Source organism: Oreochromis niloticus, linkage group LG9 (genome assembly GCF_001858045.2).
Source record: "Oreochromis niloticus isolate F11D_XX linkage group LG9, O_niloticus_UMD_NMBU, whole genome shotgun sequence".
Lineage (NCBI taxonomy): Eukaryota > Metazoa > Chordata > Actinopteri > Cichliformes > Cichlidae > Oreochromis > Oreochromis niloticus.
In genome coordinates this window covers 11,162,325-11,188,712 of record NC_031974.2, presented here as the reverse complement: position 1 = coordinate 11,188,712, position 26,388 = coordinate 11,162,325, and the positions used below count along the sequence as shown (strand labels likewise).

At 38.2% G+C, this 26,388-nt stretch overlaps 1 protein-coding gene across 6 annotated transcripts in view; it reads left to right on the top strand.

Moving 5' to 3' along the window:
• dpp6a (dipeptidyl-peptidase 6a) overlaps positions 1–26,388 on the top strand; it is a 248,968-nt gene that overhangs the window by 145,264 nt on the left and 77,316 nt on the right. The gene's annotated exons all lie outside the window — the stretch shown is intronic.

Sequence of the window (26,388 nt, the reverse complement as noted above, 5' to 3'; positions counted from 1 at the left end):
TGTACTACAGATTAAGTTTTTTATTTTTTATTTTTTAAGCTGTAAGGGGGAAACTTGCTACACAGAAAGCTTGGCGGTGGTGGAACTTTTCTGTTTGGATGTACTGGGGGTAACATAACAACATGTGTTCTTATGTTGTTGTTGTTAGATTTGGATTAAGGCTTCACTCTTATGAGAGCACAATCGGCTTCAGTAAATGACATGAAATGTGTTTTTCACCGATGGGGGATAAAAACATGTTGGAAATCAATTTCATCACACCAAGAACCTTTATGCTGATGTCTGCTTTGTGGCAACACAGTCCATTAGAGAAGCATGAGTCTATCAAGACCACTGAACGGGAGCTTTCAACATGACTGGACACACAAAGAGGCCATGCCAACAATTTTCAAAGAAGCTTAAAAACATGTTTCTTGTGGTTTTAATGAGTGTTTACATGGTTTTATTTTGACCAAAGTAGGATTGTGACAAGGTGGTGAAAAGGATTTATTCCATTATGGATTATTTGTCCCCTCAATTTTTCTCAAATTCTAATTTCTTTTGCATTACTGCTATCATTACGTCTGTCATTCAAAATGTGTCATGGGGACACGCTTTAACCTGATTCCTTAGTGTATTACAGATAAAAGAAAAAAAGCGTATGCAATTATAAATATATCTTAAGTAATGCTAAACTTAAAATTTCAATCAGTGATTTATGTGATATATATCAGAGGTGGTTTTAATATTTGAGTATTTGTTAACTTGAATTTACATTTGTGTAAATTTAAGGTCAAGGTTCAGTAAAAATTTGTTTAAGGTCAAATTTAGATTAAACTAGTGAAATGATTGATTTACTATACATTAAATATTTTGAAGCACTAAGGGGAAACTTACTACACAGTGGTGGAACTCCTTTAATTTGGATGTAGTGGAGGTAACATAGAAACATGTGTTCTTATGTTGTTAGGTTTGGATTAAGACCTTGCTCTTGTGCAGTCACAATTGGTTTTAATAAATGACATGAAATGTGTTTTTTGCCAACGGGGAACAAAAGAACACATTGAAAATCAATTTCATCACACCGAGAACCTTTATGCTGATGTCTGCTTTGTGGCAGTCCACACAGTCCATTAGAGAAGCATGGGTGTATCAAAACCACTGAACAGAAGCTTTCAACATGACTGGACGCACAAAGAGGTCATGCCAGCAATCTTTTAAAGGAGCTTATAAAAACATTTTTCTTGCGGTATGAGCGAGTGTTTCTATTCTGACCAAAGCAGGATGGTAATGAGGTGGTGCAAATGATTTATTTAATTATGTATGTGTTATTTTCCCCCTTCCATTTTCCCCAAACTCCCATTTCTTTTCCATTACTGCTTCGTTAGGCAAATGAGGGGGTTGTCATTCAAAATGTGTCACTGGGTCAAATGTGATCGAAACCACAAAAGAAATGGCTGCCTCCAGTTTGGACTTTCCTAGAAAATTGAGGTGCTTAGCTAATCTAGCTGAAAAAAATTAATATTATGAACAGTCAGTCAGAACGACTTACAGTTGAGGTCAGAAGTTTACACTCATCATGGCTGTGAATGTCATGTTAATTGGGGGTTTTAAATGATTTCTTTGAAATGTTCTTTTGCCAGGGTGGAACGATTATACAGCATATGTCTTTAATGACTTTAAAAAACAAGAATCAGGTGCACAAGTTTGAATTTATCTTGGGTGTTTTTCTAATCCACATAGGGTCAAAGGTTTACATCCACACTCACATATATACATACACTCAAATCTTTTAATAAGTGATGCTCTACGGTGTCTTTTATAAACTATTTATTAACTTCTCATTAGCAATCATGACTAGGGATGGGTACCGGCACCGGTTCTGACATAAACGGTAGTAACCAGACCGAAAAGCAGCGCACATTTCGGTGCTTTTTTTTACTGAGATGTCATACACTTTGGATTCTAGCCAATCATTTTACCTTTGCAAGCGTAGTAGGCGGGCCCAGGTACATACGTTCTTTTAGAGCAGAGCTACAGATTGAAAATGCTCAAGGCGAAGCAGTCAAAAGTCTGGCTGTACTTCACAGCAAAAGATGCAAACTCAGCAGCCTGCAACAGGTGCTTTAAGCTGATACTGTGCAAAGGAGGTAACTCCTCAAATCTGATGAAACACCTGGCGACGCATAGCGTTTTTTTTAAAAGCCGAGAAATGCACCGTATTTGATAGCTTGCTGCGAGACCTCACACCGTGCACATCTACTGCGGGTGGGTTGCCTGTTATCGGACCCTGAGTTAACAACATCCCCCAAGAACCTGAAGAGTAGAGTCCTGGCCCCTAGCCCTGTCAGCGTAGCAGAAATGATGGCGGATGATGATGGCAGCAGCAGCCGTTCTTCTCTGGGTCAGTAGCTTAATGTTGTTCGTGTGTAATTAACGTTGAGTACGCTAACCACGTTATTACATTAATGCATGTAAGGTGAACTAGCAAACACCGTCGTAGTTACATGCGGCTGTCTTCTTGTTTGATGGCAGATACTCCCTTCACCCTGGCCAAAAAGGCTAAAATGACCAAAGAAAAAGTGGGGAAACAGCTAAACATGAGAGGTTTTTGGACAAAGTTTGTGTTTTCCCATTGTTTAAGCACTGCTTCCAGCCAAGAGTGAGACCATATATGCCCTATAGCTGCAAAAAAGGCTAACATTGTTATCTTTTTACAAAAAAACAGCTAAACATGAGAGGTTTTTGGACAAAGTGTGTGTTCTTCATTCTTTAAGCACCGGTTCAAGCACCGTTTAAGCACCGGCACCGTTTCAAAAGTACCGGTTTGGTACTGGTATCGGATAAAACCTAAACGATACCCATCCCTAATCATGACTGAATACAATTGGTAGTTCTTCTTTGCCATCCTAAAAAGGATTGTATGGCAACACTCACTGGATTGACCAATACACACAACAACTGGAAAGTCCAAGCAATTCAGTGAAGATCTAAGAAGGAGAATTGTGTAGATTTATGTTGGGAAAGTCTCTAGCTTTTGCCTAAAGAAGAGCAAGCCAGAGTAATGGCAATCACAACAAACAGCAGAGCATGAGTCATAACTGTTTATGCCAAGATTTAATGATATCATTCGGTTAGGGTGCTGGAGGCAACATGGAGCATGACAATTTCCCAACACCAACTGTGGAAAAACTTGGTGTTTGGTCCACGGTGATAAACACTTACCTTTATGTTCATCAGCCTGTTTCCCTCGGCCCTGCTGACACAGCTACAAAGCTGCCTGTGACAGCCAGGTCCCAAGTTTGATTTAAACACGATTATCAAATACCAAAAATTCAGTCTCTTTAGGAAACGGAGATCAATAGGATGAAAGACATACAGCTGACTTTTCACCACACCTACACATGGAAAGTGACGTAATTTTAAAGGATATTTGGCATTTTGAAAGACTTATTGATGTTTGCTCAGAGGTTCCACTCAAATGCCATTCCAGCTCACATCTGCTGGTGTAAGCTTTCTTCCCTTTCCACATATAGGTTTTAAATTCTGATTGAATTGGTATTAAATATTTTTGAAGTAGTGATGCAGACAAACTTTATTGGTCTGCCAATTGATGTTTTATTTAAAAGCAGACTTGTGCAGTCACCATGTCACACATCTTATTCTTGCATTTTTAAAACTTTTTTATTTTGTTTTGCCCCTTTGACCCATGCCACATAGTATAAATAATAAATTTCTATGTTAAGAAAAACACGATTCTTTGGCTTAATTTTTTAATTATTGACTTTCTGTTGCCTCAGAGATCTTTTAGACCACTTTGAGGTCAAGGGGCCAGTCTGCTTCGGCAAAACCACACGAAGCTCAACCATAGCTTGAGAAAGTCTCCCTGATAAAGCTTTCAAACTCTTGGTTGATTCAGTGAAAATCACACTTGGCATGAATCTTCAGACGACCTGAGCTACATTTTAATGTCGCTGAACTTCAGAAGTTGCTAGAGAAGCAATGGAAGTGCTCACTGCTTTTAAATTCAAAGTTGTAAAGAAATGGTCTGTAGTTGATGTAGAAAATATGCCGTGTTTATGGCAATGCAGCCAATACTTTCTAACCTGCTGGTGCATCGATATTTTTCAACAAATCAGTTATTTTCCATGTCCGAGGTACTCTCTGCTAGGCAGTGCAATGAATAAGTATGGCCGTTTCTCAAAAAGGAAGGACTGAAGCTTTGCAGTTGAAGCAATATAGAGTATAACCTTATCGAGATTCCCAGCCATATTGCAGCTCATGTTAACCCAGAAAAGGAACCGAGCCAGCCCTGTAATTCCCATTTGATGATAAGCCCCAGCAGTGCAGAAAGTCAGAATCTCTCCGTCCACCCAACATATCAGGACAGGGTCACTATTTTACTGCCTGGGGATTCTTATTGGACAATAATAGTGCCTGAGATACCCAGCAGGTGCCTGAATAAACCCTCTAATAGAGCAATTATTCTCAAACAAAAGGTCACCTCAGGCATGACGACAGGCCCGGAAATCAATAAAGCTCGCAATTACGACCGAAGCAGTGGGCCTATATTTGGTCTGCGGCTGCCAGCCATCCTGGAGAAGATCAGATTTCAGGGAACCCTCATTCCCCCAGTACGTCTTTGTGATTAAGTTACCAAAATTTATTTTAGGAGTCGCTGCCATGCCACCTTTAAAAATGCATAAATGATTCAGGGCCTTATGAATTGGTCTCCTTTTGAAAGCTGATCCCTACAGAGTCCTGCAGCCGTTTCTTAGCTCACTTAAAAGATTAAAATTTTTCTTCAACAGAAATGTTTAATCCTTTTCAGTCAGCATGAGAGTGATCCCAGAAGAGAAGTCTCCTGGTTGAAACTTCTGAATTTTTGTGACACTGCCATTTCTACTGCCTTCTAATGTGGATTTAAAATAGAAAAACATTTAGAAAGTCTTACTTGGGTGGTTTCAGGCGACAGGAACAGATGACCTGTATGCTGTTTAGTTGCAGGTGGTTGTTGCTTTTGTGTGTTTATCTTGTTTCATTTGGACAGCACATTTGAAAACTGGTTAGCAACTCTCCAATACTGTAAGTAGTCTGCGTGATCACAAAGAATAGTAGAGCAGATTTAAAAGTTCAGTTTAATAATCCACATTTTTTGAAGACACTGTTCAAGCAGTCCTTCAGGGTTTTTTTTTATAACTGCCTGCTCACCAGCCTCAACAGGATTAACAGAAGGCACCGTATTTTATAACAGTTTATACTGTAGTGCTAATATGGTGGCACTATAAATGTAAATGTCGATTTTTATCTGACTGTACCTAAGGAAACCTACTGTGAATGAAGATGTGATGGTATTTTTCCCCATTATTGACCATATACTTCTATTACAGTATTATTTGCTCATTTGTTAGAGCTAATCTATATTGTCAACCATATTTACTAGCTGGCTTGGCACATGTTTTAACAGATAATAGCTTGCATTAAGAAAAGTTTCTAATCATTGTACTTGAATGTAAGTTAACCAAAAGGTAATTGAATCCCAAGTAGTTGTAAATTCTAACAAGTCAACATACTTAATTACAGCTCCTCTGTTTAAAATTTGCTGTGGAGGCATAAGTAGATGACAAATTGACTAAGCAGCATCGATGACTTCACCCTCAAGTAATTGGCATACACTATTGACTCCAGTGCAAGAAGCATTATGCATGAACAAAAATCTTGTTAACTATGTTTTTTTTTCTTTGCATATTGACATCGGCAATATGCATGACTGCATATAACTCCCAAAATGAATGTAATTGAACACCATGCACAAAAAGGCTATCTCAAGCTCTCTCTGCTACTTGCTTTTCTCTTTTACCTCCCTCCTGCCCTGCACTTTAATTCTTAACCTACCTTTCAATTCTCCTCTCTACTTCTGCTGCACTCTATATTGTAGGGAAGGGAGAGAGGAGAGTCATACAGCCCAACCCAATGACAGGCAACTCAGATTTCCGAAAACATTCTTGAGGCTGCAGTGCAGTATTTGCCTCCTATCTCAGACAGTAAGATGTGGTTATATGCAACATGAGCTTTTCTCCACATTTCTTCCATGTTTATGCCAATAGTTTGAGGAAATAATTAGCACAGCAGATTATGTACTGAAGATGCTACACCAGTATTGCACGAGTATACATAAATATTGTTATACTTACCAGCTAAAACATTAAAGCTGCTGACAGATGAAGAGAATATTGATTTTCTACCTACGACTGCACTTGTCAGTTGGTGAGCTTTATTAGACATCTAGTAAAAAGTCAATTCATGAAGTTGATGTGTTGCAAGCAAGAAAAGTGTAGGCGCAAAGATCTGAATGACTTTGACACAGCTCATCTTCAGCTTGGTAGATGGCTGGATTGGAGTACGTCTTGAAAACAGCGAGCCTTGCAGGGTTAATACCTACTGGAAGATTTCTGTGGAGCCAGAGACGAGGGAATCGGTGTCAAAGTCTCACTGAGGTGAATCGGGAGCAAAAGCTGGCCCATGTCATCCAGTCTCACAGAAGAGCTACTGTAGCACAAATTGCCAAAAACCTTATGATGGATGGGTGTCTCACTTATTATTGCATGACTCAACCAAGTCAGCATGCTCATGCTGAGGCCTCTACCCACCCAGCAGTAAGATTATTAAGATCTTTTTTTATCCAGGTAAATAGAGAAAAGCTAGATAAAGTGACACATGTTTTTATGCCCTCTAAGTTGGATTCTTGTGATTCATTTACACAAGCTATTGCTTGTACTATAGCTATATAGTGTGAAGAAAGAGAACACATCATTGGTTACCCTTGATTATTAATTTTAAAATTGATTCTAAGATTATCTAAAAATCTTCTAAAAAGGTCCTCAGCCAAGGCTCTGCTCGCAAACCCACAATCTCGGATGAGGACCAGGTGTGATTGGGCTTTTTTCGTCAGGACACCCACTCTTTGGAACAGAGATCAGACTGGCAAGCTTCTTCTCATCTTTTAAACCCCTCTTAAACAAGCCGTTGAACAGGTATACCTAACTGAGTGGCCAATGAGTATACACCTCATTATTGCAATGCTTAAAGCTGATGGAAATGGACTGATGGACTGCAAAATATTGCAGCACGGCAAGAGCATGGCTAGGCAGCAATTATGTAAGCATGAAGATAAACATATAGGTGAATTCTGTGGTTAAGCCTCCCAATTAAGAAATCAATTGAAGTACTTTAATTTTTACAGGTGATGTTAGCTTAAGAAGATGTGGAGAGTGTCTCTGATGACAGAGACACTCTCCACAGATGTACTGACTGAATAAATATACAGTTAGAACAAATGGCTTCCTATAGAAGTCTATTTTCAGTCTTGAGCCTAAACCAAACAAACAACCTCTCAGCTTGAGCTTTGCAAACGCTGCATATTAGTGGGAGTAGTACTAAACTATTTATGGTAAAACTCATTGTTTTTTGTTTTGTTGTTTGCCATCATCAGTCTTCTACAGTGGGGAAAAAACACAGCTCGTTTTGCAGACGGACACGTTGTCTTCTTTGTAGAGAGACTGACCACCGTTTCTGTCTCTCCGTTTAGATGTGATGTACTCGCGGACGCTAATGCACACATTTCTCTTCTCTCCGACATTCTCGCTGGAGACACTCATCGACCTTTCTTTCCACTGTAGCTTGACAGGAGAGCAAGCTGCTCGCCACTTTTCAGAGACGAGAGCACTTTCTCTGGGCTATTTTCAGGTAAAGGCAGCAGCAAGGTAGACTGTAGAGGGAGGAGGGGGGGAGAAAAAGGAGGGCAGAGAATGAATGTTTTCTTCGTTATTGAAAAATATATTTATCTGCGATAGTGCTTCAATTGGATTACTCATTATATTGTACATTTAAAAAATGCACTTATAAAATATTTCATTTCTGGTGGTTTATTTGTGCTTTGTGTTTATGATAGATTGTGCAACCAAGAATCTTTCAATACATGTTTATAATTCCAAATTGTAGATGTGACCCTTTCAAAATATAATTTTCCTGGACTTGAAAAGGAAAATTGAAAAGAAGCTGAACTTAAAGCACAAATATATTTGAATGTGGCTGTTGTTTCACTCAGACTTTCCTCTCACTGCATCTGGTCAAGTCTACAGCCTCGCAGCGAATCCTCAAGTCTCTGCATCAGGGCTCATTAGCTGCAGCCCACTAAGCATATCTGTTAAAGCCTGCTGCTTCCTCCATGTCTTGCATTGCCACCACAGTTCTGGCATACCTATTTTTTTTTTTCTCAATGAGTGCTTCAGTGGTGGGTCTTGGTGGAGAATTATCCTTATTTCAGTGCATTCTCCTCTGCAGTAATAGTCTGCTAGACAACTGAAGTGCCCGCCTCAAACTAAAATGTCAAGCTGTGTATCTGAAAAGACGGTGTGAATAAAGTCTTTGGAGAAGGGTTGAGCTGTATTGACGGGGATGGCTCAGCTACTAAAGTAGTGAAGGCTTGTCATTATGTTAACTGGCAAAGAAATTGGCCTCATGATTGTTTTTCAGGTCTTTTTGTTTTTTACCTTTTAATTTCTTTCTCGCTGTCCAAATCAGAATTTTACTTTCCTCCAGAATTTATACATTCTTTGATTTTACAGTTTTCTTTAATGCATGTGGTGCTCCTTACCCATGGTTCACTTCATCAAAAAGACAGGTTTTTATAAATATTTTCTGTTCTGTAACTTGACGCCAAGGAAGCCAATGTTCACGTCTGTTGTAAAATTTAAAAAACCACAACGACATGTGTTCATTTACAGAAAGTGTTAGTCAGCGTTGTCTGTTTAAACCCTGGCTATTTGTTTGCATATGGATGACAGAGAGGAAAGTGTTTCCTTTCAGTGGACTCATTTGAAATGAGCCTTTTTAATTGTTGTGTTTCATAAATTCCTGCTGACCATAAATTATTCATAAGCTTGCAAATCAAAGGCAAAACCAACATAAAGAGTCTTAGTAAGGTGTTAGCCGCCGCGTGCTGCCAGAAGAGCTTCAAAGCTCCTTGGTGTTCACTTTGCAAGTTTTCACAGAATAACGGAGCCTCTGCATCCCCTCAAGGCTTCAGGTTTCTCTTTTAGTTTGCCACCCGTGTTGTTGTTGTTTTTTTTGTTTTGTTTTTTTAATCACTGTAGAAAAATGAGCACCAAAGTACAGTTTATGTAGTGGTATGTAGTTAGCGGTTCCCTTCTGCTGTGATTTAAAAAAAAAATTTTAAATAAAGTTTTAATTTGTCATGTTCTCTTATACCTACCAATTTAGTAGAAATATTGATAAATGGACTTTATTTATGCGAGGCTTTTCTAGTGTTGTCACCCAATCAAAGCACTACATTACATTGTGGAGGGTTGTGCTTCATTTACTTAATATTTCTATCGCTCTCCTTTATCACCTTCTATTCTCCCTTCAACTATTACTAACTTTTATGTTGTTCTTCTTCTTCCTTTCCCAGGTAGTTTCCTTGGCTATTTTTGGTTATTCTATCATGTGGCCTCGCAGTTAATCAGGGAATGCTATAGGGTGATGGAAGTGATGTTGTTCTGACTGCATATTTGCACAATAATTTTCCTTTGAGATTGCCACCCAGTGGGTTAAATACTTGCATAGTGAAAGCAAGACTCAAACCAAAACAATCTTGACATGAGTGGTAATCACTGTGTTGCCACCACATTGCACAATCAACATTCCTTTAATAATAATAATAGAGTGAAGGAAAATAGTTGCCTGTTGCGTGTTTAATCACAAAGGATTGACACAGGGAGCAGTCCTTCTGCTGTTTAATCAGGATGTTATTCAGGTTCCCGCAGCTGAAAACATTTTGGGAGTTGCCCAGTGCAGCTTTCATTTCTACTGACTGCACCGAGCAGTAAGCTGAATACAGCGGGGTTAAATGCCTTACTCCCTTCGTTGTTGGTAGTATTGTTTAAGGTCATGAGGTCATTTTCAGTGTACTGTCTGTACCCGGTCTTTTTTTTTTTGGCAATCTAGGTTTGAGGCAGCAAATTGTCGGTTTGATACTGAGGAGTAGTTTGCTCATATTGCCCAGGCATTGTCAAGAAGACCAAGATCAAAACACACCCACACATTCCAGATGAGTTTCTTCTGAGCATGAAGCTCATAAGAAGTGATTCAAATTATTTCCAGACATGGTTTTTTGGTGTGGTTTTGAAATTGATGTTTCTTTTGGGAGTGTTCTTTGTTTTGTTTTGTTGTAGAAAAGTATTTTTTGAAAGTTGCTTTGAAATGAATCTCCACATCATGGTACTGTGTATGAACTCTTGCACTGCACCACCCAAAAGGCATTGCGGTATAATTGGCATGTTAGTTATCTGCTTTTATTTGCCTTCAAGGTATTATGGGTAACGTGGCTGCAAAAATGTGCCTCAAGCTATACATTTTTACATTTTATTAACATATGTCAAAATTTCTCAATGTTTTTTTTTTCAGTCTTTAACCTGAAACTAATGGTGGTCTTAAAATTAATTACAATTTCATATTAGTGCATACACATCATGCTGTGGCACTGCTCAGATTTTCTTTACTTGGTCTCCTGAGTATATGTGCTCTGCTCGTTCACAGCTTACTGATTGGCTTCTAAGTACCCGCCTTTATATATCTCCTGTAAACAAACCACCCAGCACAAAACAGCGGATTACTACTACTACTAGATTCAATATCAACCTTTTTCAGACCTTGACAAAGCAAGGGTACATTTTCTTAACAGAACGTACAATGTCAGCATGGCTGGTTGGTGCAGCAATCTCTCTCTGCTGTTAGATGAATATGTTGGTCTGAGACAGAGGCAGTGTGTATTTATTTTTTTGGAAGGAAAAGTGCAGTGGCTTGCACCATACCGATCACAAAGACAGAGCATTGGATTATGCCATTGGAGTGGTTTGTTGTTAGTCTGTTCAGTTTTTATTTATTTAATTTTTTTTACCATTTTCCTTCTTTCCGCGGTTGTAAATCCACACTGACTGCACACTTTGTTCTCTGTGTAGAGGCAAATTATAGAATTCGCACTGACTCATTTTGAGTCTGCTACAAGTAAATATTTTATTCTCACAATGGGAATGTCTTTCCAGTACAAGAAAGCCCTTTTTTTTGTTGGGTTTTTGTTGGGTTTTTTTTTTTTTTTTACATTTTTGATTCCAGAGCGATCAAAGAAGCTTTTTTCTAATCTTGTAGTAAAGAACTGCTGACCATATAAAATACTACATCTATATTCTATAGATTTATTCAACAGAAACATCAGTAGAAGTAATATTCTGGGGAATAGTACAGCCTTGGCTTTAGCAGTCTCTTCTTGTAGGATTTTCCAGAGCTGTTCTGCATTGGTCAAAAACTGCAGCAATCCAATCTTCAATGCAAAAGTCCTTCATCGAAGGCTTTTTGAGACTTTCCATGAATTTACTGGCCTTTTAAGTTATCCACACTATTTTGGTAAGTTGTAAATTTGGGTTTTGACTTTGCCATTTTTCTTTCTAGCTTTGTGTTTAGTTGACTTGCTGATGTGCTTAAGCTTATTATCCTGGTAAAAGGTCCTGTTACACCTCAAGTTTTGGACAGATTCTTTGGGCTAGTTCAAGCACTTTTGCTGAATTTGGTATTCTTCTCCTGAAAAGCTCTTTGGTTTGCACCAAATGGCTATTTTTTGGATTTGAAAAATAAGTGCATGCGTTCCTGACACCTGGTGGGCATTTTTCTTTTTCTTTCTTTATTTTCTTTTATTTTTTTAGTGCTACATGTCATTGGCTTTCTTTAGAGCCAAATGGTTTATTTCAGATCATTTTGAGACCTTCCAGACTTGGCGATCTTTGAGAGGTCTTATTTATTTGAATGATAGGCGCTGTCACTCCCTAATAAGAAGCTAATTATTCATACCTAAGTAGCTCCTGATCGATATAGGTTTTCATAACTTATATTTGGTGATTTAAAAATCTGATATTGTAATGCATTGCTTGATTATTATCCCTTTTTTTTAAAAAATTTTGTTTTTAGACATACAAAACAAAGAGATCTGCCTAGCATTTTTTTTATGTGTAATTATTTACTCTCCTTGGATTAGCTACTTGTTGTGTTTGTGTTCCAAACACTTACATTGTCAATAGTGAAGTTGCAAAGTGCCCTCTGGTGGACAAACTGTGTAACATTTTTACTAATATGGTTTGAAGGGTGTTTCTCCCATTTCTTTACCTTTTTTAAGACCTTTTCATTCAGTCATTAGCCATTATAAATAAATTGGTCTACACCTAGTTTGAAACTTTATTTAATGTACCAAGTTGCTTGTGATAAAAATATTCTTAAAAAGCCAAATAATTTTATTTGCACGTTCTTTTTTTATGTGTGAAAACAACAATAGACTACGCAACTTTTTACCCTGTGGCAGGATTAAGAGTACTGATAGTCCTGCTCTCCCATGACTATGGTCAAGTTCATGCCCTGACAGCTCGATGAGCTTGCTACCTTCAAACAGCATGCATCCTGACATGGAGTGAGCCTGCATCTATAAAAACTCTGCAGGCACTGAGGATTGCTGGGTGGTGATTTTTTTCCCCCCCTTGATTACATCTGAAGAAAACTGTAGTTTTAGTGTGTACACAAAAAATTCAGCATGGCTCGTTAATCTGACTTTGTCTTTGTAAATATTTAAATTAAACATTTTCTATATGTGCATTCTCTCTCCCACTTTTCCAGACAAAATAATAATGTCTTGAATTGGATGTTGTACTCTGCCTTTCGCTTAATAATTAAAGACATGCTGCCTAAAAAGATACAGATATGGAATCTCACACACCAAAAGTGCCATTAGCCCAGTTTAGCCACCAGCCATGTTGTTATTAGCCAATCCTTTTTTCTCACATTTTGTAACAGTCAGCATCTCTTGGATAGGACCATTGGTGCCAGCAGTGGTTAATGTAATGGATAGTATGTCCTGGAAGGCTTTCATTTGCTGACTCTCATTTTGTTTTTCATGGGTGCCCTCTGTTGCATCACTGACAGTGACAGGCGGTAAGTAAACAGATTTAGGTTGTCTTGCCGTTTCCACCACTTACTGTTAGCAGATTTTAATTCCCATAACTTAATAACTTTTAAACTTTAAATCCGAGGCCATGCTATACATATAATTGGAAGTACAAATATGTTTTTTAATATATACTGTTCTACTAATATGCTATATACTATACTATATATGCTATATACTAATATATACTTTCCTAAAGAAGTAATAATGTAATACTTGAAAACTGCTGTTCACACTCAAGTTATTGAATGCTGAATAACAGAAAATTAATAAAACATTATAAGATGTCATATATTTAGTGTGTTGATGATGAACAAGGCAGAATGCTGAAAAATTTACTTTAATTGGATTGTCCATGGGGTTTGTCCATAAACAGTTGGTGTAGTGGTCCTAATAATCAGATCTTTTTTTGTCAAAAGAAGCATATTTACGTTGGCACTTTAGTTTAGTTCCTCACTCTGCTTACAAAGATGTATGAGCTACATAACAGTTGTTTCACACATATGATAATTCTGTGCTTTAGTTGAAAGCGTAATAAGACTGTTAACTTAATTGTAAAACCTCCATTCTGAATATCATGTGATACCTTAGTAGCACACACGCCAGCTGTATTCTGTTAACCGTTTATGACAAAATTGTCACTAAATTGAAAACTACAATAAGCATTTTCTGAGGACAGCTGATATTGGCTGTGAATTATTGATGTATCTGACTAGGGTGAACCTGTGGATCATCAGACAAGTTAAAAATGAAATGTTTAAAATACACATTTGTCTGTATTTGACTCCACTCTGCCTGTTAGACATTTATGCAAATTAGTGCATATTTAGTCACCTCTTTTGCATATCTAGAAATTTCAGGACACTTCATCTTCTTAATGTATTAATGGGAAAGTGTTTTTGTGAAATCTTTTTCAAATAATGAGTTTTCCCTGTCAGCCAGATATCCTCACGTCAGTATCAGTTATGTACACCAAAATTTCATTTTTACTCCTTTCCATATTCTAAAGGTTTTTGCAGAGGTGTTGTTTGTATTATTCGAGTCTGATTTGTGCAACACTTATATCTTCAAAAACAAAACAAAACATATTGTTTACAAAACACATATTTTTTGGATGTTGGCAGTAATTCCTGATTAAGTTAGTGATAAAAATCCCTGCTGTCAAAACCTATGACTCAAGTGTGCCAACAAAATCAAACAAGAAGTTTAAGCCTTACAGTTCATTACACTTGCAGCACAGACATGCTCCATTGTATTGAATAAGGACTTATGTAATATTTAGCTATATGATGAATGTTGAGTGCACATACACTGACCAGTAATTATGAAACAAATGGTCTCATAACCCTGTTAAATCATTCAGTGGCCACGCTTACATGCAAAGCATGCTCTTCCATTCTCAGCTGAGTAGCATGAACAACTGGGTTGCGGTAATAACAACAGGTGGCCAGATGGAGGGTAAGCAATGAATTATTTTTAAACTTTGACAGAGTCACCACGGAAACACAACACAAGGGAACGCAAACAAACTAGACAGATTCAAATGCACTATGTGGTTGTGTGGGATTCATGACAGCCTCACAAACCTGTTAAAATATATTATTTTGAATGAGATTTATTTATTTTTTGCTGTTTTATTGAGGCCTATATGTAGAACTCACTGTGTGCGCTTGAACATGCTGGTTGCTGGTACATGATCATACCCATCATTGTTGCCCTCTCTCACCCAGAGAAACACTGTCTGTGTTTGCAAGTGAAGAAGCTCTCCCAATCAGATATTTTAGCAAGAAGAGAGGTGAATGCAGGTTATTTTATTTTTTCTTCCAAAAAAGACGACCACACTTGAGCATGAGACATTCTTCATCATGAGAACACTTCAGCCAAACATTATGCCAATAAAGGAGGAAGGAAGTCTATTCTTTCTACATGAATGTTCATATTTTACTTTGCAAACTGATAATAAAAAAAAAAAAAACAGCAGGCCAGAATACATTAGCCTGGGTAAACATCAACAAAGCAGCAGCCTCTTTTTATTAGACCCCTACGCCTGGAAGCAGTGGGTTGAGGGGCATTTCATTTCGAGGAAGCGAGCGCGTCTGTCGGTGCATATTGTTTCCATGATGGCAATTTATTTTGCCAGAGTAGCAGGACAAGTGTGCATTATAGAATGAAGGCTGATAGATAAGAACAATAGAAAAGATACTTTTCAATTCTTAATGTTGTTGAGAGATGCACTGGCTGTGCTGCCTGGTTGCACTGAATACTAATCTTTCTGGGTGTGGGCTGAGGGGACAAGCAGTGTTCTGCAGTGAAACCTTCCCATCCAGCTTTCTTTTTTCTTCCCTTCCTCTGTTTTTCTGTATTCTGCACTAACCTCCTTCCGCACAGCAGCTCAGATGATTTTGTAGTTACTTTGCAGCTGGGAGCATTCCATGCAAAACACTTAAGCGAGCCTGAGCAACAAAACTGCATCTCATAAAACTCGAGTTGCTGCTGAACAGGCACAGAGTGTGGCAGACCTCTGTATGGAGTTGCTTGTTTTCCTGTAGAATAGCATATTATTGATGAAAAGAAGAACACAGTGTAACATTAGAAAGCTTGTACCGTCACTGGTTCCTTTGAAATATGGTGCTTTCTCTGTAGAACGACAACAAGCCACTTCTTGTGGACTGCGGGCCATAAAAGTGACCATCAGGAACGCAGCTACCAGAAGTCATAGAAAACCGATGTTATTCACCAACTTCAAGAGACAAAGGAATGAAGTTTCAGGTATCAGGTAACTTTGGAGCAAGTGATTGAGGTGACTACCAATAAAAGTGAAGGACATTGCTGATTGACATGTGACAAGGTGGTAAATGTTACAAAGGCAACAAGAACCTAGAATGTTTTCTGTCAGCTGACCATCAGTTACCATGCAAAGCTCAACAAGTGAATGACCTTTGTGCACAGATCTTGACCGTAACCAAGTAGTTATAGTTGCCAAAAATCTTATCAAACCTTGAAATGTAAGGTATTCACTACTTAAATACTCTTCAAAGACCATCCCCACACAGTCCATCTGGGCAAGCAAGACAGGCAGTGCCAAGTGGACAGTCAGTGTAGAGTCCAGTGAAGTCTAACAAGAGACATCATTTAAAACCTACAAAAGTTCATCACAGTTATAGTTTTGTCACATGAAAGATTCTGTTTTGCTTTCATCCATCATTTACATTACCACCATCTTGTAATCAGCTCCAGATGACAGGAAAAATGCTGTAAATAGTGTATATAGTAGAAAAGGAGTTCTGCTCTGTGTCCCTAGCCATTAGGATACATGCTTTCATTTAGACATTTATTCCATGTGCTGTAACCTTTTGAAGAATGTGTGTCTTCCCTACAGGATAACTAAAAAGACAAAGAACTAGTCTACCCAGTGTTCGTGTGTGTGTGTGTGTGTGTGTGTGTGTGTGTGGCATATATAGGCTTTTATTCGATCTGTGACACATGGGCCTTTTTAAAATAAACTCTTTATAGCAGTAACATGTTTTAAATACACATTAACTGGGATTCGCTTTTATTTAACACATGAGGCTTGCTGTCTCAAATGTAATGAGGCTAACAAAATAAAGATAATAGAAGGAAGTCAGCTGCACGGCTTATTTCGGAGTTTGTCACTGATAATCCATACAGATCCAATTTACCTCAGAAGTCTGGGAGTCAGCACATCACACATTTGCACACAAGGGTGCAGCTTCCTTCACATACTTGGCTAATGATATGCTGGAACATTTCCCAGGAGTAGCTTTGAATAGGCAACAGTCATTAAAGCAGCAGTAACATAGGATTTTGGAAAAATGACCACAATGCCCAATTTTCTACTATTAGAATAGTCAGGACAGATTTTTTTTTTCCTCCACTGAAATTCATTTATCTTTGGCATGTACTTGTGGCACTGCTGAAGTTAAGAGATGAAGGTAAACCTTTTCATTCGGCAGGTACATTTTGCCTCCCCTGACAGATGTGTAGACACATGCTGCCACAGGAAAAAGTGATGAAATGAGGAGAAACTCTGCTTGTGTTCTTTGTTGTTCTTGTTTCCTAAAGAAGACTGTGCATTGAGACTGACAAATAGACTTTTGCCCTCATGCATTATATATGAGAGGCAAGCAAGAAGGGCTATTCCCTCATGTGTGTGGCTCATCACTTGTTTAGCCATGTCATGATGTGTGTTTACTATGCAGAGGAGCTTTAGCTATAGGGATAATAACCTGATTCACTTGTACTCTGTTTCCATGGCGATGAGGAAAATATTACGGAATAGATGCAAGTAATTGCTTCTTCAGAATCTGCACTTGCATGTTAAAGGGACATTTTGTCTATGGCTGCAGCAGAAATCATATTTTAAAACACGTGTATGAGTTCCAGGGTATGGCTGGCGAACTGAATGAGATTTCAAATGAGGAGTATTCACGTTCCTTTTCAAATGAAGCCAATGCGTAGGTGCCCTTGGCCACTTCATAAACAGATCAATCACTGAAATAACCAACTATACAGCAGAACAACATATTTACAGTTTGGTTCAGAAAAGGTTTTGGTCTATATGGCCAATTCTCTTTTCTTAACAGCTGTTAAGAGCGTATGTACCAGGTATCCATGTTTTATTGAAATATCTGTGGATTAGCTGATAAATTAGCATTCTTAACCTCTTATCCAAATATGGTCAGACCAAAATGCTGAAGTTGAAGCTTGAGAATATACCTTCACAAAACCACAGATACAGTCATGGAGACCGAACCGATCTTATATATACAGTCTATGTATTTTCACATTTTTATAGCAGCCCTATGTCATATACACTGACTCGTCCTGCGGCAGTGTGTTTCTGTGTTATTCTACAGAGATGTGATTTAAAGCAAACTCTGCAGAGAGAGGTCAGCTGGCAGTGGCGCCCTCCCAGCATCTCTTTAATGGACTGGAAGAGATTCACTCGCAAATCAAACAAACCAGGCGGAAGAAGCTCAAGAAGAACATACACACACACATGCTAGCCAGCTGAAAATTTGTTCTCCTGGCCTGAGTAACAAAAAAGACAGCTTGTTTATTTACAGCCCTATCGCTGCACCTCACTTTATGACAACAAGAAGATTGTCCAAATGTGTTTGGGTGCAGTTGCATGGCTGCTCTTTGACCTGTGAAGCACAGAGCTGGAAGAGGTGCACCATTTGGAATCTTTTATTCAAAGATTAAATGTCTGATTGAAAAAGGCCTAAGAGAAAATCCATCTGTACTTAAAGCCACTTAAACAATGGAAGAGGATTTGAACTTGAGACTAATCTGCTCACATTTCTGCCAAAATGAAGTCTGTTTGAGGAAGATGAAAGGAGGAGAGATTCAGAATCCCTCTATTTGAAGTTTAAATCATGCCTCAGCACTATGAAACGCACTGAAATGACACCTTTTAGTCTTTGTTTGCATGAAAAAAATTTGGTTTATGAAATAAATTGAAACAACTATCTGATAATCATAAAGCAAGGAAAAATTACAAAATAATCTACATTAATGTCCTTTACTTTGTGCTGCATTATGCGATTATATGGTTTTATTAGCGCATGTAATTATGACCTAATCTAATCCATTTCTTTCTGTGCTTTCTGACCTTAATCTCCATCACTCGCAGTCAACGCTGTGGCACATAACCTGTGCTGCAGTTTTATTTAATCAAAGCCCAAAATGTTTCCTGTCAACCCTGTTGTCACTGCACCACCTGACTAACTTTACTGTAGAACTAATCATCTTATAAATGGCTAGAAACTTCTTATTTTTGTTTATGTTTTGGTCTTTTCAGCTAATTTCCCACCTTGTCCGCTGTGACAACTGTAGAGATGTGAATAGCTCACTTACTTATATTGTGTTAAGGCTCAATATTATGCATTCTTTGGACTGTGTGCAATGTAAATGACAGATTGTTGGCATGCTACACATCCCCCCCAGCTAATTCATGGTACCTTATTACTGTGTTGTTTTATTTATTTTTTTAAAATGCATCAAAGCAAACTGGAACATTTATCCAATGTTTTTCTTTTCTTTTTTTTTTTTTGTTAAATCCTGGACAAACCCCCAATGTTATGTTCCCCAAAATGCACTAAGGGAACGCAAAAAGAAAACTTGAAGACGGTATTGCAGCATTTTCAGTGCAATTATCTGAGCAAGGGTCTTGAGTTTAATTTGAGTGATAGTCTTTCCAGGAAGTCTGCACTTCTGCTTTAGTGAGTGAAATTCTCAAATTTCATGTGAATTGCATTACATGGATACAGACACCTGGATACAGTCTCCATATAAGCTAAGTACTGACTGTCTCAATCCTGATTAACTTATCACAGCATCATGCTGTACTTTTAAGTTTTAGCCACAACCATCTCTAAGACTATCTGTACATGGGCTCAAAGGGACTCAAGGACTTCTTTTCCCATGGTGTTATAAGTGATCCAAGATCCATGCTGAAAGATGATGTGGTATTCTGGTATCCCAATTAATTTTCTTGTAACTATTGTGTTGCAATAAACATCTGAATTAAAATACAGAAACTGTGCATGCAGCAATAGCAGTACACAGGACTTTGGTTAACAGATACTCTCCTGCACGTCACTGTGTTTGTTCAGAATCAGAATTAATTAACTATACTGTCACTAATGCTGGAGGCATTATGATTTTGTCCTGAGGGAGAATACATGTAGCGATGCCCAATACAATATAGTTAGAGCTATTAAAGCAGCAAAAGGAGATGAGCCAAATCGTCTGGCATAGCATCAAATGAATTGAGCAATTTCTCATTATTTAGAACATTTTTAATGGTCTGTTCTTTTTTAGATGATTGCTGGTTTGGGCATTATGTCTATTAATTTAGAAACACTGAAAGTGTTGACAAAAAGTCAATATGGAAACTAACCTGAAAGATGCTCTTAAAAAAAGCCAGGTTTGTTGTAAAACTCAAATGAGCTCAACGGAAGTTGATGTCTTGTGACTAAAGAGCTCTTCATCCAAATTGCCAATAGGAGCAGTTATTTTCATTTCCAGCTGAGTAAATTTTTATTGTAGGAGCCAGTAGATTAGCTTTGTATAGTTCATTTATGCAGTTTATTTTTTATAGAGCAAGCAGTATTCTTTCCCTCCCATTAAACCAACTTTTTTTTGTGATTGGCTGTTACTCGGATAAAAGGCGGTGGGTGGAGCTTATTAAGGATACCCCCACTTGACACGGTCACCAACAATACGCACGCCAGAAAAATATTCCCCTTGCACCATTACACCACCACCAGTCTTAACCACTGGTACAACGCCGGTTGGAACCAGACTTTCATGTTGTTTACCATTCTGCAATTCAAATATTGCAGATTAAATCAAGACTGATCAGCCCAGGCAACATTTTTCCAGTCTATTGTCAAATTTTGGTGAGTCTATGGAAATTGTAGCCCTGTTTCCTGTTTTTAGCTTTAGGATTGGTACACAGTATTCTCTTCTGCTGCTGTAGCCCATCTGCTTCAAAATTTGAGGCATTGTGCATTGAAAGAGAGACTTCTGCATGTCTTGGTTGTAATGAGTGGTTATTTGTGTTATTAGCTCAAAGCAGTCTTGTCATTCTGTTTTGATCTTGTGCATCAACAAAAGATTTTCAAAGAGAACTGCTACTCAATGGATATTTTTGTCTTTTTCAGACTTCTCTTTAAACCCTAGAGATTATTGTGTGGAAAAGTCCCAGTAGCTCAGCAGTTTCCGAATTACTTGGACCAGCCGTGTGGCACAAATTCTTACAGATTCAAAGTTACTTAAATCACCTTTCTTCCTCATTCTGATGCTTAGTTTGAACGTCAGAATGTTGTGTTGACCATGTCTACGTACTTAAATGCACTGAGTTGCTGCAATTTGGTGATTAGATATAAGGTGGAGGTATACCTGACAAAGAGATATATATTTATTGATTTATTATTATTTATTTGAGCATATTTTTACCGTGTTGGAGTGAAATGAATAAAGTTTTTACCCTAATTCAAACTGGGTAGAGTTTGAATTAGAAACAAGCAATAAATGTATTTTAACCAGTGAAAATGGAGTTGCAGTTATATAGCCAGTTGGTACATTTGACTGAAATAGAAGGCATAGTTCCTTGGAGGCTTGTTTGGAGACTGATATCTGGATTTACATAAAGTTCAAAATTATCGGTAATACTGTAAATCTTAGCATCCTGCCTCGTCAGTGGTCCTGAAGGTTTAGGACTTCATACCGCATGCCACTACTTTCAATAGTGAGAAAAGGAAAAGCAGCTAAATGTATCTTATTTTGCCTTTTCAAGCATACTTCAAATCGAATAGTTGTTCATTTTGTGACTGCTCAAAAGCTATGTAGATTTTTCCGTTTGTTTACTTCAAGGAACATTGACATAGTGTTGTGTTATGCACTCTCGGGGTTGACTCAACACTGATAATGTCTGTGCATGCTCTGCCAATTCAAACATGACAGTTACAGAGGACTAGAACACATCAGGATTCTGTTTTTATTCGAGTTTGGACCTGGATCCCTCCACAGCATCTCTCTGTCATGTTTTGGTCACGCTTCAAGCTTTTCTGTCAGTGAACTCTCTCCCGTAGCCTCCCAGCATTTTATTTATTTACTTTTCCTGCAAGCTCTGATGCCTGTCTCCTAGCTGTGCATTTCATACCTCATCTCTCTCTCCCCCACTCTTCTCGCTATTACTTCAGCACATAAGGCCTAGGTAATTAGTCCAATCATTATGATAATTACAGATCACAGAGGCCTGATCGGGAAGGTTAGACAAGGTTTTGTCCTGTGTCTGCACCCTGAATAAGTGATTACCATTATTCCCTCTGAGCACGGAAAGAGCAAAAAAAAATTGACACAAATTCCCAGTGAGGTTTCTGTCCTTGCTCTTTTTGGCTTAATCATGTGTTCTTTGATTATTACTCTGCTTCACCCCAAGCAAGTTCCAGTCCAGTTCAATACAAGAATACTGCTTTCTCACAGTTAGCTTTGTTAGCAAGATTTTGCTCTCGTTGATGCTTGCATTGTTTTCAATGTCATTCCCATAGGTATGTCGATCTATATGGAAATACTGGTTGAGTCATTAGTCATTGTAACAGTTATTTCGGCTGCTGCATGCTTCAAGATTCCTGTTTTGGCTCTTAGCTTGTGCTGTCGTACTAGAAGTGAACATTTGCTGTTACTGGACAGCTTGCTGAACTTGCTTAATCTTGACAGTGGTGAAGATACAAACACCGACTGTCAATCTTGGACTTGGAACTAAAGTTGACATAGTGATAAAACTTGATAAAACTTTTCCTACCACCACACTTGGAAAGGCTGAGTGAGTTTGAATATAAACTTTACACCTGAAAATGAGTTATTGGTCAAAGATACACTGTGACATTTGATGCTTCTCTGAGCAGCAGCTGTACTGATCCTTGTAGAAGAGATAACAGAACTGCATGGACATTTAGATGAGCCCTTTACCTTTTCCAAATCGCTTTGGCTACAGAGCTACAGAGAGTGAGTCACGCCGTAGCCCTTTCAGCAAGCGATCCACTTCAGGTTAGGTTGCCCTCCAGGCTGGATTTCTGTAAATGCTTACAGTCACGCACATAGATAAAGCTGTTAATGCTGTGATGGAATCATTCCCAGCTTTAGATTGCTTTATCTACACTGCCGAACCATTTGCATATAACACATAATAAACAGTTATTGCTTAGCAATGCATGAGGATTTGTCTTTTCCTTTAATGTGCATTACACAGATTGAGGGCTCTGCTGTGTTCGCTTTACATTCCATTATTGCATGTGAGTGGTTGCTCTCTATAGAGCAATTTTCCTTCAATTTTGTCACCATATTGTAAATCGTACTCAGTCACATGCTGTATCGACCACAAAAATCAGCAGTGGGCTTTGTGCCACTCTTGTAAAATCTCCAATAGGATTTTCATTTCTGCTGAAAAAATAGATTGTTTGAGAGAGGTGGCTCAGTGCTGAATTAGACAAAATAAATCAGACTGTAAACTGTCAGCTCGCAGCCCACAGCATTATGCTCATCGCTGGATATCTGAAATAATCTCTCCACAACAAAACCAACTGAGCTCATGACTGGGCATGTTTGTTGGTTCTGTTTGTTGAAAGAAAAAATGCTTCCAGTCACCTTTGTCGCTCCACAGATTCACTGAAGTTGTGTCTACATTAGACGATCAGCTTTCATCTGTCACCCTACCGTTTCGCTGCTGCTTCTCTAATGCAGAAGCTCTGTTGCTGCTCAGATTCTAAGCACTCCAAATGTCTGTGAATTTCTACTGTAAATAGTGAAGACTTTGGCATAGGTGACTGGAGCTTGAAGTGTCATTTATTCTTTCTTGATTTCAAGACATGTCTTATATGCATACATGTAAGCTATAAGGGTTAACTCTTTATTGTGTTAGTTATTATTCTTCAATCTCAGCATTCATTTTATTGTCAACTACAGACCTTTAAAGTATCTTAAACCACCTTTGTGGTAGTTCCTGCAGAGTAGGCAGATCCAGAACTTCAATTACCATTACCAATTTACTTCTACCATGACTGGTAGTCAATCCAGCAACCAAAAGTTGGTCATTTTCAGTTTCTTAAATCTATATCCTCTATGTTTAATCTCACTAAATGAATACAAACTAAAAGTCCTGATAGACATAACATTAGCAGAGCAATGTGTGGGAGATTTAAAGCTTTAAGAACTTTTTTACTTGAATCTGTTTCAGGTCTTCTTCCTTGTGGCCATCAAATGGCCATGCAGCTAACTAACTGGTTCCTTGTTTTAATGAATGTGGGTAATGGGAAGTGTGGTAAATAGCTCTGATTGCTCTTATCTGCAGGCTAATGATGTCTTGGGCTCTTTTCAATTAAGGTGGGAACGAGGTCACTAAAAGGTTTTTTTCATAGCTCAGCCATTCAGCTTCATTAAAGCCCTTTCGCATGTATTCATTAAGGCTGCAGCCACAGGTGCCCAAAGCACATGCTCTGCTTCCCTCTTTTATCCTCTATAAACTAATTAAGAACTTATTAATCCTCCATCAGTAGTTTTGGGCTTTGGACCCTTCCTGCAGAGTCCCTCTTGGCTGTGGTTTTGGCACTGGTCTATCTATGTGCTAGCCAGACCATTCAGTGCTGATGTGTGAAACTTGGGCTTAAAAGTCATTCACCCATATGTTTTTTTTTTCTTTCCAGATGCTTTAATTTCTAAATTGCCTTAGTTTCTTTCTCCAACATGTTTGAGTTCACACAAAATGTAACAGACAAAATGTGTCACACTTAAATAGTTCAGATTATTAAAGAGATTTTTATACCAGGCAAAGATAACCCAAGGAAATTTTTTAATTTACTTTTTTTAAATGATCATTTCATTTATTTCAATTAAGGGAAAAAACATGATCTAAACCTACCTGGTCCAGTGTGAAAAATTCTTGTCAAAACTTAACAACTGATTGCAGTTCTTGCTGCCAAGGGTGACACAATCTACAATTAATGTTAACTGGCAGTGAGTCTTTCACATTACTATGTAGGATTTTCTTTCCCCAAATCTTCCTTAAAGAATTATTTTAATTTGACCAAACTGAATGATTTTTGAGCATAATTGGTCTGTTTAAGGCCATGTCAAACCATCTAAATCAGATTTAAGTTCTTACTTTGACTAAGCCAATGAGCCACTCAGAGTTGGACTTTCTGGTGTGTTTTGGGACATTGTCCTGCTGCATAACTTGAGCTTCAGGGCACAAGATGATGGCCAGACATTCTTTTTCAGGGTTTACTTGTGAGCAGAATTCATAGTTTGATCAGTTACCACAAGGTAACTGACGGGACTATAATCAGGTTATGAGGCCGCTCAGCAGTCCATTTCACCATACCACTACCATGATTGACTGTTGATAGCATAATGCTGTGTTAGCATTATGCCAGATGTAAACCTTCCAAAAATGTTTAACTCCTGTTTTGTCAGTCCACAGATTTTAATTTTTTTTTTCAGAAGTCTTATTGGTCAGCAGTGGTTTTTGTCTTTTTCATTGTTAAATCAGGAACACTCAGTTTAAATGAAGGAAATGAAGCCTTACGTTCTTTAGATGCTCCTCTAGATTCTTTTGTCACCTTGTGGATGGGTCAGTCAATCTTGGGAAGGATCATCACTGTTTCAAGTTTTCTCCATTTGTCCCAAAGCCTTAGAAATCGGTTTGCAACCTCGTAGATGTCAATGACTTTGTTTCTTTAGATTGTAGCATGAAGTGTTGCTTTTCAGATCCTTTAGCCTGCTTCACTTTGCCAGACAGATTCGATTTATTCGTTCTTTATTTTACACGTCTGGCAGTTATCAGGCTCGGGAAACTGACCTCAGCTTTCGAAAAAAAAAAAAAATTAATGGGGAAGGGGGAAAAATACAAAATTTAAAAAACAGGAGGTTGAGAAGTATGTTATGCTAATTAGGCATGGATTTATGTAGTTTATGCCATGTGGCACTTAATTCAAGGATGCTAGTCTGGGAAAAGCTGTACTGTTCAAAGATTGCTCTGGGAATGTATCAGAACAATGTAGTTTATTTTTAGTTAGTGATCCACTCATGATATACCAATCATACCAAGTATGTGCTTCCTGAAACACATTCCTGAATCCGGATTCCTGGGATGTGATGGAGTATTGGTGGTTAAAATGGTTGCATTTTCCCCACAGTGGGCTTTTATAGCGTAAGAATGAGTTTACAAAAAAAAATTGACCTTGAAGCACTGTACAAGAATACGTTAACCTCTTTATTAAAATTGAATAAATAAAGTTGGGCAGTATTCTCAGTCTCATGCTTTCTTTTGTAGACACATGGGATGCAATCAAAGGTAGCAATACAAAGTGATAACTGCTATTTTTAACATGCCAGAAATAAATCCCTCTTTCACACAGCGTCATTCTGCCAGGCCTGCCAACTTCAATATTTAACAAGAAATAATCTCAAAATGCAACAGCACAATTTTCTGCCAGCCAACTAAATAAATAAATGAATAGTCAGATGCAGTATATTCCTACTGGTCAGACCAAAAAAGCAGTGTGCTTTGATGATAGACTTCTGAGCTTCATTTTCTGCCTTTCTGTGGAGGGTTCGTCTGCAGTCCACTGCCCCTCTTTTACCCACATCTCTGCAAATCTTCAGATGGGAAAAGAGGCGACCCTTGGTCCATTTATTGAGATGGACAGCAGACTCTTGGACTTCAAGAGAAAAATGTGTGGAAAGAGTCAATAAATATCTGAAAATAACTGCCGTGTTTAACAGCATCACAGATCGAAAGTTCTACGTTCAGACAGCGAGTGATGGTCAGGCTAGGG